This window comes from Miscanthus floridulus, chromosome 12 (assembly GCF_019320115.1).
Source record: "Miscanthus floridulus cultivar M001 chromosome 12, ASM1932011v1, whole genome shotgun sequence".
Classification (NCBI taxonomy): Eukaryota; Viridiplantae; Streptophyta; class Magnoliopsida; order Poales; family Poaceae; genus Miscanthus; species Miscanthus floridulus.
In genome coordinates this window covers 74,663,074-74,670,980 of record NC_089591.1, presented here as the reverse complement: position 1 = coordinate 74,670,980, position 7,907 = coordinate 74,663,074, and the positions used below count along the sequence as shown (strand labels likewise).

General features: G+C 43.7%; 1 long non-coding RNA gene across 4 annotated transcripts; it reads right to left on the bottom strand.

Moving 5' to 3' along the window:
- Positions 1–4,598: 4,598 nt before the first annotated feature.
- On the bottom strand, positions 4,599–7,907 carry LOC136497606 (uncharacterized). 4 transcript variants are annotated; one of them, XR_010769362.1, is made up of 5 exons: positions 7,772–7,907; positions 7,552–7,692; positions 6,420–7,201; positions 6,228–6,328; positions 4,599–6,112 (listed from the first exon to the last, which is right to left on the bottom strand). It is a non-coding gene; the product is annotated as an uncharacterized lncRNA (long non-coding RNA). The 4 variants fall into 4 exon arrangements; XR_010769363.1 differs by having other exon boundaries at positions 6,228–6,505; positions 6,622–7,201; XR_010769359.1 differs by having other exon boundaries at positions 6,228–7,201.

Sequence of the window (7,907 nt, the reverse complement as noted above, 5' to 3'; positions counted from 1 at the left end):
TCGCGCTCCCGCCCCAGCGCTGGAGCGACACGCTGGTGCCGCTCGTGGACACCGCCGTCGCGCACGTCACCGCCTACTACGAGCATAAGTCCCGGCTAGCCGACCACGATGTCATGGCCACGCTGGACCCGCGCTAGCTCAACCCGCTCGAGCGCACCTTCCTGTGGGCCTAGGGATGGAAGCCCGCGCTCATGTTCCGCTTCATGGAGACCGGCGGCATCGGCGCGGGGATCGGCGTGGGACCCGAGCAGCGGCGCGCGCTAGAGGAGAGAGAAAGCTGAGAGAACTCACCTCACGAATGCGGAGGCAGATCGATGGGGTCGCGTGGGCGCGCGCGGTGGAGGGCCGCACGAGGTCGTCGGCGTGAGGTCATCGGCGGCCGCATGAGGCGAGGCGCGGGCTCTGGTGTCACAGCGGCGGGCTGAAGCGCGAGGGCCGGGCGACCGGCGTTGGGCGGGGTGGCGACCGGTGTGTGGCAGCGTCGGTGTTCGAGGTGGGGTGGCGACTGGCGGCGGTGCAAGGAAGAAGAGAGAAAGGGAGGTTGTTCGACGAGGAAGAAGAGGAGGGGATCGATCTACGCCAGGCACTGGCGCTTATATACTAGGGAGATTTACTCCCGGTGCCAGCCACCAGCCGGGAGTAAAGGTCCTTTACTCCCGGTGCGTGTTACCAACTAGGAGTAAAGGTATACCTTTACTCCCGGTTGGTAACACGCACCGGGAGCAAAGATTTTTTTTTGGCGGGCCACGAAACTGTAGCCCACCTTTACTCCCGGGTGGGCTTCCCACCTGGGAGTAAAGGTGGGCTGCAGTTTCGTTTCCCGCATGTTTTGAGCAATTTTTTTAATAGAAATACAATAGTCTTGTTAAATACATAGTAAATTAAATAAAAGACATAAAATTATTTTGTTAAAAATATGGATTTTCTTTTTCTTTATTGCACATAGGAAAAATCTATAACCTAACTTTTAATTAAAATTATTAAAACTATTGGTTTTGGACAGGAAATTTGTTTTCACATCATTTTAACGTTAATATTTTAATTTTTCATCACTTAATATCCTAATTTAACTTTTCGAGAGAGAAATCCCACCAAATCAAACATTGATTTAATTTGAAACACGACATAATAAACATCTGAATTCACAATTATTACATAATATCTCAAACACACACTACATTAAATCACTATATCATCAAGTGGGCATAGCAGTGAACTTCTTCTTTACGTATGTCCCTTGGTTATGATCATGTCGTAACCATGGAGTGTCCTCATCATTTACCAAGATGCTAGGGTCTTTGTTCACTTTGAAGGGCGGAATTTGGTCATCCTTTTCATAATCTTTTAACATGTCCGACTTGTCCTCAATTCTCATGATGACTCTTTTCCCTGAAAGAACTATGTGGCGCTTTGGCTCTTTGGTTGAGTCATTATCATTTTTCCCTCTTTTTGGTTTGGTAGACATATCATTGACATAGAACACCTGATTCACATCCTTGGCAAGGATGAATGGTTCATCTTTATACCCAATATTACTAAGGTCTACTGTTGTCATTCCATACTCGTTGTCTACTGTTACCCCGCCTCCAGTCACCTTGACCCATTGGCACTTGAACAATGGGATCTTCAAAGTAGGTGCATATTCTAGTTCACATATTTCATCTATGCGGCCATAATATGTCTGCTTATTCCCATTCGAGTCTGTGGCATCTATGCAGACACCACTGTTTTAGTTGATACTCCTTTTATCTTGGGCTACTGTGTAGAATATGTTCCCATTTATCTCGTACCCTTTGTATGTGACGATATGCCATGATGGTTGCCTAGCCAATAAATACAGTTGCTCATGGATGCTCTCATCACCTTGACATTTTTTTCACAACCAACCGCTGAAAGTTTCCATGTGCTTACGCGTAATCCAAGCTTCAGTCTTCCCTGGAAACTCGGATCGTAAGAGATCCTTGTGTGTCTCAATATACGGATCTACCAAAGAGGAGTTCTGTAGAACTGTGTAGTGTGCTTTATTGAAATAATCATCCTCCATACCAATATATGTTTTCCTCCCTAGTGTCCCCTTTCCGCTTAGTCTCCCCTCATGTCTCGATTCAGGAACACTAATCGAGTCAAGGTCGGGAATAAAGTCAACACAGAACTCAATGACCTCTTCTGTTCCATAGCCCTTGGCGATGCTTCCTTCTAGGCGAGCACAGTTGTGAACATATTTCTTCAGGACTCCCATGAATCTCTCTAAGGGGAATATGTTGTGTAGGAACACAGGACCGAGAATGAAAATCTCCTTGACTAGGTGAACTAGGAGGTGTGTCATGATGTCAAAGAAGGAAGGAGGGAACACCAACTCAAAGCTGACGAGACATTGAACCACATCATTCTGTAGTTTAGCTAGATCAGTTGGATCAATTGCCTTCTGAGAAATTGCATTGAGGAATGCACATAGCTTCACAGTGGCTAGACGTACATTTGGAGATAGAATTCCTCTTAATGCAACTGGAAGTAATTGCGTCATGAGAACATGACAGTCATGGGACTTTAAGTTATAGAATTTCTTCTCTGGCACATTTATAATACCCTTTATATTCGAGGAGAATCCAGATCATACCTTGATGTTGTTTAAGCATTCAAACATGATTTCCTTCTCCTCTTTGCTTAGAGTGTAGCTGGCAGGACATAAGTAATGGCGTCCATCATCTGTCTTCTCTGGATGCAGGTTGTCTCTTTCTCTCAAACAACACAGGTCCTGTCGTACTTCAAATGTGTCCTTAGGCTTTCCATACACACCCATGAAGCCTAGCAGGTTCACACAAAGATTCTTCGTCAGGTGCATCACGTTGATCGAGCTGCGGACCTCTAGGACTTGCCAATAGGGTAGCTCCCAAAATATGGACTTCTTCTTCCACATGGGTGCGTGACCGTTAGCGTCGTTCGGAACAGGTTGGCTGCCATGTCCTTTTCCAAAGATGACTTTCACATCATTGACCGTATCGAGTACATCCTCACCGGTTCGGTTGCGAGGCTTGGTCAGGTGGTCTGCCTTCCCTTTAAAATGCTTGCCTTTCTTTCTTACGGGGTGATTTGTAGGAAGAAATCAACGATGGCCAAGGTACACGACCTTTCGACATTTTTTCAAGAATACGCCTCTAATATCACCGAAGCAGTGTGTGCATGCATTATATCCCTTATTTAATTGTCCTGAAAGATTACTTAGAGCAGGCCAATCATTGATTGTTATGAACAACAATGCTCGCAGATCAAAGTGTTCCTGTTTGTACTCATCCCACACACGTACACCTTCTTTATTCCACAAAATGAGAAGTTCATCAATAAGTGGTCTTAGGTACACATCGATGTCATTGCCAGGTTGCTTCAGGCCTTGGATGAGCACAGGCATCATAATGAACTTTCGCTTCATGCATAACCAAGGAGGAAGGTTGTAGATACTTAGAGTAACAGGCCAAGTGCTATGACTACTGTTCTGCTCTCCAAAAAGATTGATACCATCTGTACTTAAAGCAAACCTTAAGTTTCTTGCGTCATTTGCAAACTCTAGGAATTCTCTGTCGATTGCTCTCCACTGGGACCCATCAGCAGGGTGTCTCAACATAATTTCTACCTTACGGTCTTCTTTGTGCCATCGCAACAATTTTGCATGTTCTTTGTTTCTGAACAAACGTTTCAAGCGTGGTATTATAGGAGCATACCACATAACCTTGGCAGGGATTTTCTTCCGCGGATGTTCGCCCTCAACATCACCAGGGTCATCTCGCCTGATCTTATACCGCGATGCATGGCATACCGGGCATGCATCCAATTTCTCGTACTCTTTGCCACGGTAGAGGATGCAATCATTAGGACATGCATGTATCTTCTCGATTTCTAGCCCCATAGGACAGACAACTTGTTTTGCTTCATAGGTAGTGGCGGGCAATTCATTGTCCTTCGGAAGCATCTTCTTTTGGATTTTTAGTAACTCTCCAAATCCCTTGTCAGATACACCATTCTTTGCCTTCCATTGAAGCAATTCTAGTGTGATTCCCAACTTTTTCTGCCCTGCATCATAAGTTGGGTACAGCAATTTCTTGTGATCTTCTAGCATCCGCTCGAACTTGATCTTCTCCTTTTTACTTTCACATTCTCTTTGTGCGTCATGAATGACCTGACAAAGATCATCAGCAGGCTCATCTTCTGCGGCTACCTCTTCTTCAGCTTCTCCCATTGCAGTATCATTGAAGCATGCACCATCGGAAATAATATCATTGTTGTCCCATTGTTCTTCTTCACCTTCTTCCATTACAACGCTGGTTTCTCCGTGCTTCGTCCAACAAATATAGTTTGGCATGAAACTCGACTTGAACAAGTGTGAATGAAGAGTCCTTGAGCAAGGATATTCCACCATATTCTTACATATGGCACATGGGCAGCACATGAAACCGCCGCGTTTGTTTGCCTCGGCCGCACGTAACAAAGAATGCACGCCATCAATGAACTCTTGGGAGCGGCGATCGGCATTATACATCCAATGCTGGCTCATCTGCATTACATGACATAAATACCATATTAAAACCTAGATCATAATTAATTATTTATACAACATGTGTGCCACCACAAAAGGTACAAATTTATGAAAGCATCGCTACAATGTAGACAATCCCAACTACCACTAAAAGAACTAAAACTAAAATACATTTCAGGAGCACAAGGATTTCGCGACCAATCTCAACTAAAACAGACAGATCCCCCGATTGTGCAACATCTTTGGGCTTCTTCGGCTGGATCACTGCCTCATTAGCCGTCGTATCTGTCTGTTGTGAAAGATATTTTTGCACGAGTTCAACATACTCTTCCTCCCAGTAGAAGCCTGAATATCGTCCACTGCCATCCCACTAAAATTAAAACAAAAAATTAGAACTTTAATCACAACCATCATGAAAATAGGTATAAACTAACCATAATCATAAAATACGATAAAATAACTCACATTGCGATCTGGACACTTGTAGAAGATACGACCATTGTTGGGACCCTCCTTCTTCACTCGGTACTCCATCACAATCTTTGTCTCATCATGACACTTGCCGCATGGAATGAGAGGGAGGCCCGGCCTAAGTCGCTTTGGAAACTCATGAGAGGCCGAGGACCCGGAAGCAGTTGCCATCTACTCTCTATACTCATTTTTAATACACTATAAATTTCTCATTTTATAAACAAATAAAATTAAGAAACTATAAAATTATCTATATCTCTAAACAATGAAGTGTGCTATGCATGCTAGAAATAAAAAGTGAATACTAATTTTAAATACCTACTTTAACCTTTCTTCATCCAAATATGCAAACTATAAGTTATTTTGAGCTCAAATTGTTTACAAATAAAAAAAAACACCATAAAAACAATATATATATAGTGAACAATATGAGATAAGCCAATGATGAAAAATGAGAGTATGAGATTGGTAACCTTTACAACTGAAGAATCGACGGAGGAATCGAAGAAATCGACGGAGGAATCGAAGAATGGATGGAGGAACAATGGAGGAAGGAAGCAAGAACACTAGTGCAGTGAGCTTCAAAATGTGCTGAGCTCGGGCCTCCTCGGGCTCGGGGAGGAAGAAGGAGACGGCCGGGATATAAAGGGGGGACCTTTAGTCCTGGTTGGTGGTTCCAACCGGGACTAAAGGTAACTTTCCAACCCCCGGTGCAGCCACGGCCCGGGAGTAGACCTTTACTCCCGGTTGGAGCCACCAACCGGGAGTAAAAGTCTATCTTTAGTCCCGGTTGGTGGCTCCAACTGGGACTAAAGGTCCCTGCCACCTCTATCTGGCGCAGTAGCCGTTGGGCAGGGACCTTTAGTTCCGGTTGGATCCACCAACCGGGACTAAAGGTCTCTCTAGTCCCGGGCGCAAAAAATGCCGGGACTAGAGCCCATTTTGGCCGAGGATCAAAGGTTTGTTCTCTACTAGTGAGAAGATATCTAGTCCAAATGATTTATATCATTATCTAAAATATCTAGCAAAATCCATTAATCTAGAAAAGAACATACCTAGGTGTGAAGCTTCATGAGGAATTCCAGATAGTCTAATGCCATGTAGCAGGGATAGCTGCAAAACAGAACAAATGGATGAACACATAGCTTCTTATTATTCACAGGACAGAAACAAGTGCAAATTGTAAATATATGCAATCTCTAAAGAATACTACAGATAAAGGGCGTACCCAGTGCAAAGAGCTCCCGCTCTATGCGGGGTCTGGGGAAGGGGTGTCAGTGGCAAGCCTTACCCTCGCCTGTGCAATGCGAGGAGACCGCGACTCGAACCCTAGAACAATAAATGAATACTATACATAAAACAATTTCTAAGAACACAGAGATGACAAAAAATGTTTTAGTGGCTAAATTCATGCACTTACGTATTATTAGTATAACAGCCTAACAGAGGAGCTGACCAGATGCAACTCATCTAACCACAGAGATTCATGAATATTTCTGATGGCCTCTAAACAGAGGGAATGAAATAGCTAGATTAACAGGCTAAAATTGGTGGCTGAAAGTTCCCCTTCAACTTATCAAAAAAACTGCAAGCACTAAATATTGCATACACAGAACTGTCACCTGGTTCTGAATAGCATTAAGGAGTCATCCAATGAGCACTGTTACATTAAGCAATGAAAGAAAACAATTATATTAAGACAATGCAGGTAGCAATGACAACTATATCAAGTGAAACAAAAAAAAATCAGACTGCAGTAAAATTGTTTACTGCAGTAAAACCAGGAGTACAGTACTAAAGCAGATCTGATTATTTTCTTCTATTCAAGAATAAACCGTCAGTTCAAAGAACAAAGCAACCTGATACTATATTGGGGTTCATTCATGTTGCACAAAAGCTTAGATAGTAGTTTCAGTATTCACACCTCAATAGGCATTCACCAAAATATTTGTTCAAACAATGTTCACTGTCTAATCTCTAAATTCATTGTTTTGGCACTCAGATCCAAATATGCTTTTCAAAGAAGCCAAATTAAGACTAGGAAATCATTCAGTACATCATTTGTTTAGCTTGCATCCAAAACTGAAAGTAAGTAGTAAATAGTCAACTATAGTTATGTTATAGTGGGGGCAACAAACTTGCCTGTGCTGGGACGGACCACATAGAGAACTTGCCGGCCAATGGCGCCTCAAAGCCATGCATCTGCAGAAACAATTGTAAAGAGAGTGCCTTAATTCAAAGACTGGCATACAACATGGCCATATCCTCAACTGCTCCTATCTTTTTTCCCAGACAATGCACATACATAGTTCCAAACAATTAAAGAACCACATACACACAATTATTTTTCTAGATTAATGTTAACCTGATATCTAGCACAGCATTGCAAACATGATTTATCAAATGTCTGGCTTATCTGAATTTACACACAAATACATATATAGCCATTCGTAAATCCTAATCACGACGAAGCACATCCTTCCAAGATATGAATATCCATAGTACCACTAGAGATTTGAACAATAGATTATGTGAGAATCACAGAAACCTGCCTATGCTGTAGCGCCATTGCACTAGAGCTCACCCGGGGGGTTGGGTTGCTGGGGATTGCAGCCTCACCGGTCACTCTTCGTGGAGGAGTCCTGTCGCCGTGGCCACCACACCCGGTTCCCAGCGACAAAGTAACAAGTCCTCTGCTAATTGAAGGAGAGAGACAGAGTAGATATGAGAGGAAGAAGTTGGCAGAGAGAGAGAGAGAGATTGATTTCTCACCATGGTTGCTGCACCACCGATGGCTGGAGCACCGTTGCTGCGCCTTCGCCTTCGTCCCGGCACCACGACCGCTCATATCTAGCGAGCGGGGTCGACGGTGGCTGCTACGCGTGGGTCGGGAATCGGGAGGACGTGG